We start from the raw sequence: 12,089 nt of genomic DNA on the forward strand, positions 1-12,089 counted from the left end.
CCACCAGAGTGGGAAAGCCAGTGACAGAGGGCAGATATTAATAGCCTAGGGAGGGACCATGGTTATAGGACCCCCCTGGCTAAAAAACATCTGCCCCCAGCCACCCCAGAAAAGGCACATCTGGAAGATGCGCCTATTCTGGCACTTAGCCTCTCTCTTCCCACTCCCCTGTAGCGGTGGGATATGGGGTAATGAAGGGTTAATGTCACCTTGCTATTGTAAGGTGACATTAAGCCAGATTAATAATGGAGAGGCGTCAATTATGACACCTATCCATTATTAATCCAATAGTATGAAATGGTTAATAAAACACACACACACACATTATTCAAAAGTATTTTAATGAAATAAAGACACTGGGTGTTTTAATATTTTATTATACTCTCAATCCACCTGAAGACCCTTGTCACCCGAAATAAATGTAAACAAAACAAACAACAATATTCCATACCTTCCGTCGATCAGTCTTGTCCCACGCTGTAAATCCATCTGAAGGGGTTAAATCATTTTACACCCAGGAGCTCTGCTAATGCAGTTGTGCTCCTGTCTGTAAAACTTTGTGAATGAATGGAATGTAGGGGAATGTCCTGTAGTTACCTCGAGTCGCGGTGATACAAAATATATATTTAATCCCGTGAATTTTACCTTATCCGCTACATGCTAAATTGGTCTGTTTATATACAGTGACTCATTTTTTAATAATTTTTAATTTTTATGCATACCTTGATACGTGCACATCTATTGTATGCTTGTCTATTGTCACACATACAGAGCTGCCTGCTCCTCCTCCCCCCAGTGGTTTGTGTAAAACCCAGTTCCTGCTGCATTCCTCTCACACTATTGCCAGCCCCCTTAGGGTAAGTTTCCACGTTCAGGAAACGCTGCGTGTTTGACGCTGCGCAGAGCCGCAGCATCAAACACGCAGCATCCAGATGTTACAGCATAGTGGAGGCGATTTTATCAAATCCCGTCTCCACTATGCGTGGTAACACGCACCCGGCAGCCCTGCGATTCCAGACATGCAGCGCGTCTTTTAAGATCGCAGCATGTCCATTTACCTTGCGGGGACGCTGCACCACCGCAAGGTAAAACACAGGGCCCTATATGTGGGATGCGATGATGCCGGATGTGTGCAATGAACACATCCGGCATCATTGCGTCACAGAAGGGGGCGGAGCTTAGGGCGGAGCGGGTTTGCCGCTCCGTCCAAACCACCGGCCATCCTGAACGTGGACACGTACCCTTAGTCTCCCTCTGTGGAATTCTATCCACTCCCCCTCTCTTCAGGCAAATGGTCACTTTTATTGCTCTGGCAGAGTTAAATGTAGATGTTTCCCTCCAAAAATTCCTTTGTCTATCTGGTATAATATTCCAGGTCGAATTCCATAACACACGATAATCCTAGAGACAGAAAAATAGATTTCCAGGATCAGGGTAATTGGGGCTACGCATGGCAACATTTTGCGGCCTTTAGGGCCACCAGAAACCTGGGAAATTAGTTTCTGCCCCCCAGTAACACGCAGACATGCCATGATTGGTCTCAAAAGAATGGAAAATTTGCTTGGGGAAAATGTAACGTCAATATCGTCACCGTGTGAGCTTTTCAGCCAAAGATAAGGAACATAGAAGTATTTTAATATTGTTCCAAAAAAGGTGTACCCCCTTGAACACAGCCCACCAGTGAGGTCAGCAAGGGAGGAGTTTCTAGGTTTGTGGCCAAAGCATAAAACTGAAATGCACATTTTGGGAGGCATTCATATGCCGGAGAGTCAGCTAGACAACATGCTGTGCTGCTGATCCATTTCTTTACCTTACCTGTGACTGAGATAGAGTAAGTTTCATATTTTAATCCCTTTTAATTTCTAACTGTACATATTGTATTTTGTCTCCTTTTGTAATATATCTTGTATTTTTGTAAACACTGCCAATATTTTCTGGAGTAAACTTATAAATTTACTAGTTTCGTTCTTTTTGTTCTATGATCGAACCAACACGTACTCCACGCAAAATCCCACTACCTTGAGTTGGTTCCTGACCCGATATAGGCTTTGGTATCGAACGAGGGACTGGTGGCAACATAGCATCCTGGTGTTATTGGGAACCATGGCAGTGATGGATCAGAGGTTTGTGTGTGTGCAGCGCCCCAGAGTCCTGGTCGTTGCAGTACTGTGGCTCCGCCACTATGGGGAGCTACGGTGCGTCCGATGGCACTGAAGGAGTTCATCTGATCAGGTATCACAGACACCAATACATTTCACAGCAGGGCCTCCGGGGGGAGCTAAGGGTGCTATTCATTAGGCCACTCCCCACCATAGTGGGTAAACTGGGGGTCAGGCAGGAAGTTAGATCAGAAAGCTGACTGGATTGGACGAAGCAACACCTGGTGGCAGAGGGTGTTGTGGTGGAAGAGACAGTAGGGTCTCTGTCAGGGGTGGGATCCTGACAGAGGCTTGGCAACTTGAAAGAACGTAACGGGTCCGCGCCAGCTCCGCGAAGCGGCGGGACCTAAGAAAGGACTAGAAGCGAGATAGATTGTGCTGAGTGAGAAACGAGATCAAGCGATAGGAGAATACCAGTAGGGGTCATGCTGTAAGACCGGAGCAACACCCTACTGAGGCGCATTACCGGTGGCCGGAACGCCGAGGGAGTATTATAACAATCAGCTTCAAGCAATACTCTAAACAGCGGCAGGACAGTCAGTTTAAGGCGGGCTGTCTAACACATATCACCTATGAAGTCTTGGGGGGCAACCTGTGGAGAGGGGCGACTCTAGGGTCCCGGAAGAGCTCCGAGCCTACCCGTCAAACGGGTGCCGTTCCAACCAGAATATCAGGGAGGGACGGAGGATTAGAAGAACATCATTTAATCGACTTGTGAGGGAACTTAAGAAACAGACACGACGGTTGTGGGGACTTTCCGTAAGCACAGCAGGGAAGGACCGCAACACATAGCGCTAGAAGGAAGGCACCGATTTCCACCTGTGAAGAGAACTCTGGAGGTGCCATTGGACCGGCCGGACTTGCGCAGCCTGGTGGACCGTATTCTGGACTGAGGACCCAGAGATCTTCAGTAAAGAGGTAAAGAGACTGCAAACTGGTGTCCTCGTTATTTACTGCACCGCACCACTATTACCATCATCCGTCATCCACACCTATCATTCACTGTGCGCCCCACGGCAGGGTCACGGAACCGGGGCCTAGCCGCCGTGACAACCCCAGAGCAGAGACTTGTAGGCCCGGTACCGGGTACCCCTCGGCCCTGCGGCAGTGGGGGCGCTACATGTGTATTTCCGACCTGGGACTGGGGATCCGTATACCCCCCTCACTGCAGAGTGCCCGATAGCCAGTACGTGACAAGACAGCTTTCCTCGGCGACTACATATCCTAGGTGCAGTTCCCTGACTGACCTGAGGGTAAGGGGGTACTAGAGAGCTGCAAGTTCCTAAATGGAACTTGGACAAAAGTTGGGTTTCCCTGACAAATTGATGGCAGAGCGGTGGGGTCATAGAGCATTAGTGATCTGGTTTGAGCAATCATTCCTCTCACTAAAAACTTGCACGGTTCTTGCGAGGACCCTGCGCAGAAAGTTTTGAAGATCAAACTCAGTGTTTATTAGATCCGAGACAATACTGTGTGTGTAGCAGTTACACCCTCCCCTTCTCTTCATTTTTCTGTCCTTTCTTTTATTTTGCAATTATAGCTACGCTGGGAGAGACCTGGTATAATCAGCAGGCCAAGGATGCTATTATTGCCCACTGTACTATAAAACAGATTGACCCCCTAGGCAAAACTAGGCACCAAATGATTGCGGCAGTGATGCAATGTGCAACAGAGCCAGTCTCTCACCAGAGCTCTTGTGACCCAGAAGCCAGACCAAGCGCAGGTGGTGCTGATGCGGAGGTCCAACCGGTGAATACCAGCCTTACTCGCAACCAGGGCAGTGTGGACCCCTATCTGCGGATGGTCTTGGAGCAACTCCACCCAGATGATCATGAGGAATGCCTGAAGCTGATTCAGCAACACCAAGAGGCCGAGAGAGCTGAGCGGCAGGCCCAAGCCCAGCAACAGGCTGAGAGAGCTGAGTGAGAGGCTCAGAGAACTGAAGAGCGACAGGCCGAGCGGGAGCGGAAAGAGAGACAATACCAGCTGGAGTTAGCCCGAATCCAGGGGCGGAGATCTTCCCAGTCCAGCAGTGAGTCCAACAACACTCCTTACTTTAAACCCCGGCCAGAGCACTCTCCAGTGATGGAAAAGGATGAGGGCTTGGACATATTTCTCCGGGCGTTTGAGAAAGCCTGTAGAGAGTACCAGCTGCCTGAGGACAAATTGGCCCGATATTTAACTCCAGGGCTCAGAGGAAAAGCTCTGGAGGCCTTTGCTTCTCTCCTTTGAGACCAGGATGGAGACTGAGGCCATCAAGCAGGCCATGATAAAAAAGTACCAACTGACTCCTGAGTTCTACCGTAAAAAGTTCCTGAACCTCCAACGTGGACCACACAACAGCTACAACAATGTGGTGCATGGAATCAGAACCCACTTTGAGCAGTGGGTCCAAAGACTGTCAGTGACCACCTTTGAGCAGCTGCAGGAACTGATGGTAAAAGACCAGTTCCTATATCTTTGTCCGGCTGAGGTGCGACAGTTCGTGATGGATCAGGAGATAAAGCAGCGCAGATCACTGACGCCTATGTGGCCAACTGTAATCCAGAGGTGCAGAAGCCGGTCACTGCTAGCTGGAAGGGGGGTAAGTCATCAACCATCTCTGCCCCTGCCAGACGACCCTCCAGAGGCCTTGTTCCCTTTGCCAGTGCCAGACCAACAGCTGATCCCCGCAAGTGTTATTTCTGCAGTCGGACTGCAGCGCCACTTGTCTAGAGAAGCAGAAGCAGAAGAAGAACTCCCCATCCAAGGCCCCAGGGCCTAATGCAGCAGTTCTTTTGGTGGGTGGGGCAGTTGGGAGGAGTCACCATGGGGGACACTGTCACTATAGGCCTCAAGGACACAGAGGCTGAACTAACCCTCATCCGACCTGAACTGATGATCCCTGAAGAGATTATACCAGCAAAAACCCTGACTGTCACCGGGATTGGGGGCGTCCTCTGTCCCTTGCCGATGGCCCGGGCTTTTATAGATTGGGGTGAGGGGAGTGGGGTGAAGGAAGTGGTGGTGTCTGAAAACTTACCCACCAACGTTTTGTTAGGAACTGATTTGGGGAGGATGTTTGCGTATTATGTCCCTGACACCCCTCCCCGATCTGATACTGATGGTAATGTTAATGCTAGTGATGTGAATGTGCATGCTTTACGTGATAATGATGTATCTGGAGGTACAGGAGGACACAGCCATGTGACGCTGCGAGGTGATATTGCTGAGGACCCCCTAACAGGACCAAGCATCAGTGCTAAGGGGAATGAGGAGAGGCATGGGAACCATGAAGAAGGTAATGCCGTATGACTGACCAGTGCCACAAAGGAAGGTGACCTGTCTGATGGTGACTGCCCCATATATAGCACTGCTCCTGAGGTAATGGAGAGGATGAGGAGATAGTACCCATAGCCGAGCAGGCTGATGGGACTGTGCTATTCCCCGTGGAGACGGCCTATATAGCCTCTGTCACCTGCAGTCAAAGTGCCCAGAGTGCAGGTAACGCCCTGCCTTCTGGACCCTCCTCAGTCAGAGGGATGACTGAACCATCAACGGACCCACAGCAGGTCCCAGAGGGTCCCTGTGAGGATAGGACTTTAACGTCACTTCTGGCTGCCTCCAGCCAGGAGTTCCAGGCTGCTCTGCACTCATATGCTAACCTAGAGACCTGGAGAAAACTCGCCGAGAAGCCCACCTCCAAGACTGATAAGGAGAGGGTATTCTGGGAACAAGGGTGGTTGTACCAGGAGACGGTTCCCTGTAAACCCCAACAGAAGTGGTTGAGGGAGAGACAGCTGGCCCTACCAATTTAGGGGTGAGTTGTTACAAATTGCCCATGAGATTCCACTCACTGGACACTTGGGGGTCAGCAAAACTAAGGCCCGGCTGTCTCAACACTTCTATCTATCCTCTTTCCAGAGGATTACTGTGGACATTGTGTGACCACTGGCCATACCCATCAGCTCTGGAAAGCGTTTCATCCTTACTGTGGTAGACTATGCTACCCTGTATCCAGAGGCAGTGGCTCTGTCCTCAACTAGGGCTGATAAGGTGGCAGATGCCCTCTTGGCCATCTTTTCCCATGTAGGATTTCCCAGGGAGATGCATACCGATCAGGGGACTCAATTCATGTCTCGCCTAATGGAGGCACTCTGTAAGAAAATGCAGGTGAGGCATCTGGTGTAGGGCGCGTATCATCCTCAAACCAATGGTTTGTGTGAGCGATTCAACTGAACCCTCAAACAGATGCTAAAAATGCTGGTTGAGCCCCAGGGACGCGACTGGGAGTGTTATCTCCCACACCTGCTATTTGCTTACTGAGAGGTTCCGCAGGCCTCGCCGGGGTTCTCCCCCCGCCGTGTTCCTGTACAGCAGGCGAGTCTGGGAGACCCTTGGGTTGGTAAGGGAATCCTGGGAAGAAGAGCCAAGCCCTTCAGAAGTGTCCATCGTGGAGTATGTCACGCGCTTCTAAGACAAGATGCAGACTTTGACACGGTTGATGCATGACAACATGGCGCAGGCCCAGGCTGACCAGAAGCATTGGTATGATCAGAATGCCAGGGAGTGGACCTACCAGGTGGGTCAGCAGGTGTGGCTGCTGGTCCCTGCACCAAAAGATAAGCTTCAGGCGACATGGGAAGGCCTGTACGTTGTACACAACAGCTCAACCCAGTCACCTACATGGTCACTCTTAACCATGCTCGGGGTAGGAGAAAGGCCTTCCACATCAATATGATGAAAGCCCATCAAGAACTTGGAGCTTGTGTTCTACCGGTCTGCAACCTGCCCGAGGATGGGGAGGAAGACCCTCTCTTGGACATGCTGGCCCAAGCGAAGGATGGCAGGTCCATAGAGGACGTGGAGGTAAGAGCCTTGCTATCTGCCCACCAGCGGTTGCAGCTGCAAGCAACGCTGGAATCCTTCCACGCTGCCGGCTTTTGAATGCAGGTGAATCTGCATGTGATTACTGAACCGTGCGGAATCCAATACATTACATTGTACGGGTGAAGTTTCTCTTGCAGAGACAAGATAAATAGACATGCTGTGGTCTGGATAGACGTGTTGCATGTCCATCTCCGCTGGTGAGCCCGGCCGTCTGTGGTCAGATAGTAGACATGAGATTTCTTGAAATCCCATCCACTATGCTGTGACATCTGGCACAAGTACACAGCGTCCAACCCGCAGCATTTATTGATCGTCTGCACATCCCCTAAGTTTTTTATCGGGAATTTCAAGCAGATCCTCTTCAAAATCCACATAAAAGAATTCCATGTGAACATACCCTTAGAGTTTTTTCACACGGAGTTCTGATGTGGATTTTGGATTCTGTTCCAAAATCTGTTTGAATAACCTCCCTGTTTATTTTAATGAGAAAACATGTTGTTGCTTTTTCCACCTTTTTTATGTGTATGAAGAAGTAACATGTTAAAACTTGAGGCGTTCCTGTTTGAAAAAAAAAAAAAATTCTACATTTGACCACTGAATGATTGAAGAAAAACATTACACATACAATAAGAAGTAATAATCTGCATCAAAAACTTGTTTTTTACTAAACAGGCATTTGATAAGTTTAAAAAAATAAATACATGATATATACTAGATATTACCATGGCAATACATGACAATTTTTATGTTTTTCAACACTGAATGAGTCACCAACAACTATAGTTTAAATCTGTAATGAATTTAACTATAGATAAAAACTAAAAATTCACCTTCTGTCTATAAAGCTGTGTCTGACATTGCTCACTGGGTAGGACTTGGTGTTATAGACTCAGAAGCCCACACTACAGTAGGAGCAGAGTGGCGCAGCGGAAGCGTGCTGGGCCCATAACCCAGAGGTCGATGGATCGAAACCATCCTCTGCTAGAACATTTTTTTTTTCATCTATTTATCTATATATTCATCTATATATTCATCTACCCGTTTTATTATTGTTATTCTATAATACAAATATTGTTATTAGCTACACATACATGAAAATAACTACATAATTTAGCAGCACAGTTATTATAACTGTTCGAATGTCACACTGTCATCATCATTATTTTTCCCCTTTGCTATAACTACATTGTGGATTTTTTTATACTTTTTGTAAAATTTATTAGCTGTAATCCAAGATGAACTGAGCAGCAATCACCACTCGCGGCGATAACGGGAATGTACACAGTGAGCTACACGGTCAGCACCGATAAATGTCTGTGGAGTTTTTAGAGCTGTAGTACAGGTCTGCTGCAGACAGATGGTGCTGTTGGCCCTGGCTGCTATTAACTGCTGTGTCTGTAGGGGGCAGTGCGCAGACCGGACTCAGCCCGCACAGTCAGAGGCAGGGGCCAGCGGCGTCACCGTTAGAGCCGCGGCAGGAATGGCGGCTGCAGGGTGCAAGTGTGTTCTACCTTATTAGCATAGTACCAGGAAAACCCTTCAACAAACGCCCAAAAGTTATTAGGTGTGTGCATGTATGTAGAAAAGGGTCTATAAGTAGATTAACCTCTTCAATACCGCAGGAATGCTCCTATGCAGTCCAATGGGAAATGTGCGGACTGACTGCAGCAAGTCGGTGATTTGTTGTGCTGGGACTGAGATGGGACGGTCTCTGATGCGGATTCCTCATGGCTCCGCTTGGAGTCGTGTATCCATCAAAAGGCTGTAAACCATGGAAAGGAAAGAATGCTTCGCATCCGCCTGAGCTGGGGAAACATCAGAGACCAGGCGGATTCCAGGTGCGGATTTCTCCCAGTATAAATAACCTCTGCGCAGCGGCTTTCTCATGCGAGTGGCCTGCTGCGGTTCTAAAGAGGAAGACGCTTCAGAAAACGTCAGCGTTTATTTCCCTAGTGCAGTTTTTTCGCCTTATTTTGGTTGTTTCCTGAGCGCTTATTAGACGTCCTCCGCTGCTGGCGTTTGTCCAGTACTTTTTGTGAACTGGTATTTTACCAGCGTCTTCAGGAAAATGTTTAACTGCATTCACACGACCTTGGCATATAATGGTTATAATGTGCCGGCCCCTTATCTACAGCTAATTTAGTCTTCCACAGTTACCAGGACTATGGGGGTGCATTATACTTTATGGATGACTATGGGGGTGCATTATACTTTATGGATGACTATGGGGGTGCATTATACTTTATAGATGACTATGGCGGTGCATTATACTTTATAGATGACTATGGCGGTGCATTATACTTTATGGATGACTATGGGGGTGCATTATACTTTATGGATGACTATGGCGGTGCATTATACTTTATAGATGACTATGGCGGTGCATTATACTTTATAGATGACTATGGCGGTGCATTATACTTTATAGATGACTATGGCGGTGCATTATACTTTATAGATGACTATGGCGGTGCATTATACTTTATGGATGACTATGGGGGTGCATTATACTTTATAGATGACTATGGCGGTGCATTATACTTTATAGATGACTATGGGGGTGCATTATACTTTATGGATGACTATGGGGGTGCATTATACTTTATGGATGACTATGGGGGTGCATTATACTTTATGGATGACTATGAGGGTGCATTATACTTTATGGATGACTATGGGGGTGCATTATACTTTATGGATGATTATGGGGGTGCATTATATTTTATGGATGACTATGGGGGTGCATTATACTTTATGGATGACTATGGGGGTGCATTATTCTTTATGGATGACTATGGGGGTGCATTATACTTTATGGGTGACTATGGGGGTGCATTATACTTTATGGATGACTATGGCGATGCATTATACTTTATGGATGGCTATGGGGGTGCATTATACTTTATGGATGACTATGGGGGTGTATTATACTTTATGGATGAGTATGAGGGTGCATTATACTTTATGGATGACTATAGGGGTGCATTATACTTTATGGATGACTATAGGGGTGTATTATACTTTATGGATGACTATGGGGGTGCATTATACTTTATGGATGACTATGGGGGTGCATTATACTTTATGGATGACTGGAGTGCATTATACTTTATGGATGAGTATGAGGTTGCATTATACTTTATGGATGACTATGGGGGTGCATTATACTTTATGGATGACTATGGGGGTGCATTATACTTTATGGATGACTAGGGGGTGCATTATACTTTATGGATGACTATGGGGTGCATTATACTTTATGGATGACTATGGGGGTGCATTATACTTTATGGATGAGTATGAGGGTGCATTATACTTTATGGATGACTATGGGTGTGCATTATACTTTATGGATGACTATGGGTGTGCATTATACTTTATGGTTGACTGGAGTGCATTATACTTTATGGATGAGTATGAGGGTGCATTATACTTTATGGGGCTGCATTATACTTTATGGATGACTATGGGGTGCATTATACTTTATGGATGAGTATGAGGGTGCATTATACTTTATGGGTGACTATGGGGGTGCATTATACTTTATGGATGACTATGGCGATGCATTATACTTTATGGATGACTATGGGGTGCATTATACTTTATGGATGAGTATGAGGGTGCATTATACTTTATGGGGGTGCATTATACTTTATGGATGACTATGGGGTGCATTATACTTTATGGATGAGTATGAGGGTGCATTATACTTTATCGGTGACTATGGGGGTGCATTATACTTTATGGATGACTATAGGGGTGCATTATACTTTATGGATGACTGGGGGTGCATTATACTTTATGGATGACTATGGGGGTGCATTATACTTTATGGATGACTGGAGTGCATTATGCTTTATGGATGAGTATGAGGGTGCATTATACTTTATGGATGAGTATGAGGGTGCATTATACTTTATGGATGACTATGGGGTGCATTATACTTTATGGATGACTATAGGGGTGCATTATACTTTATGGATGACTGGGGGTGCATTATACTTTATGGATGACTATGGGGGTGCATTATACTTTATGGATGACTGGAGTGCATTATACTTTATGGATGAGTATGAGGGTGCATTATACTTTATGGATGAGTATGAGGGTGCATTATACTTTATGGATGACTATGGGGATTCATTATACTTTATGGATGAGTATGAGGGTGCATTATACTTTATGGATGACTATGGAGTGCATTATACTTTATGGATGACTATGGGGATGCATTATACTTTATGGATGAGTATGAGGGTGCATTATACTTTATGGATGACTATGGGGTGCATTATACTTTATGGATGAGTATGAGGGTGCATTATACTTTATGGATGACTATGGGGGTGCATTATACTTTATGGATGACTATGGGGGTGCATTATACTTTATGGATGACTATGGGATGCATTATACTTTATAGACGACTATGAGGGGGCATTATACTTTATGGATGAGTATGAGGGTGCATTATACTTTATGGATGACTATGGGGGTGCATTATACTTTATGGATGACTATGGGGATGCATTATACTTTATGGATGACTATGGGGATGCATTATACTTTATGGATGACTATGGGGATGCATTATACTTTATGGATGAGTATGAGGGTGCATTATACTTTATGGATGACTATGGGGTGCATTATACTTTATGGATGAGTATGAGGGTGCATTATACTTTATGGATGACTATGGGGGTGCATTATACTTTATGGATGACTATGGGGGTGCATTATACTTTATGGATGACTATGGGATGCATTATACTTTATAGACGACTATGAGGGGGCATTATACTTTATGGATGAGTATGAGGGTGCATTATACTTTATGGATGACTATGGAGTGCATTATACTTTATGGATGACTATGGGGATGCATTATACTTTATGGATGAGTATGAGGGTGCATTATACTTTATAGACGACTATGGGGTGCATTATACTTTATGGATGAGTATGAGGGTGCATTATACTGAGGGGTTTAGCTTAGTGGGGGGGACAAAACATCTGAGTGGGCCCCTAACCAGGTAACCATGATTACAACTATAGTGG

General features: G+C 46.1%; 1 non-coding gene across 1 annotated transcript; it reads left to right on the forward strand.

Moving 5' to 3' along the window:
- Positions 1–7,940: 7,940 nt before the first annotated feature.
- On the forward strand, positions 7,941–8,012 carry TRNAM-CAU (transfer RNA methionine (anticodon CAU)). Its single transcript has one exon. It is a non-coding gene; the product is annotated as a tRNA-Met (tRNA).
- Positions 8,013–12,089: the final 4,077 nt, after the last annotated feature.

Source organism: Ranitomeya variabilis, chromosome 5 (genome assembly GCF_051348905.1).
Source record: "Ranitomeya variabilis isolate aRanVar5 chromosome 5, aRanVar5.hap1, whole genome shotgun sequence".
In the NCBI taxonomy this organism is placed as follows: domain Eukaryota; kingdom Metazoa; phylum Chordata; class Amphibia; order Anura; family Dendrobatidae; genus Ranitomeya; species Ranitomeya variabilis.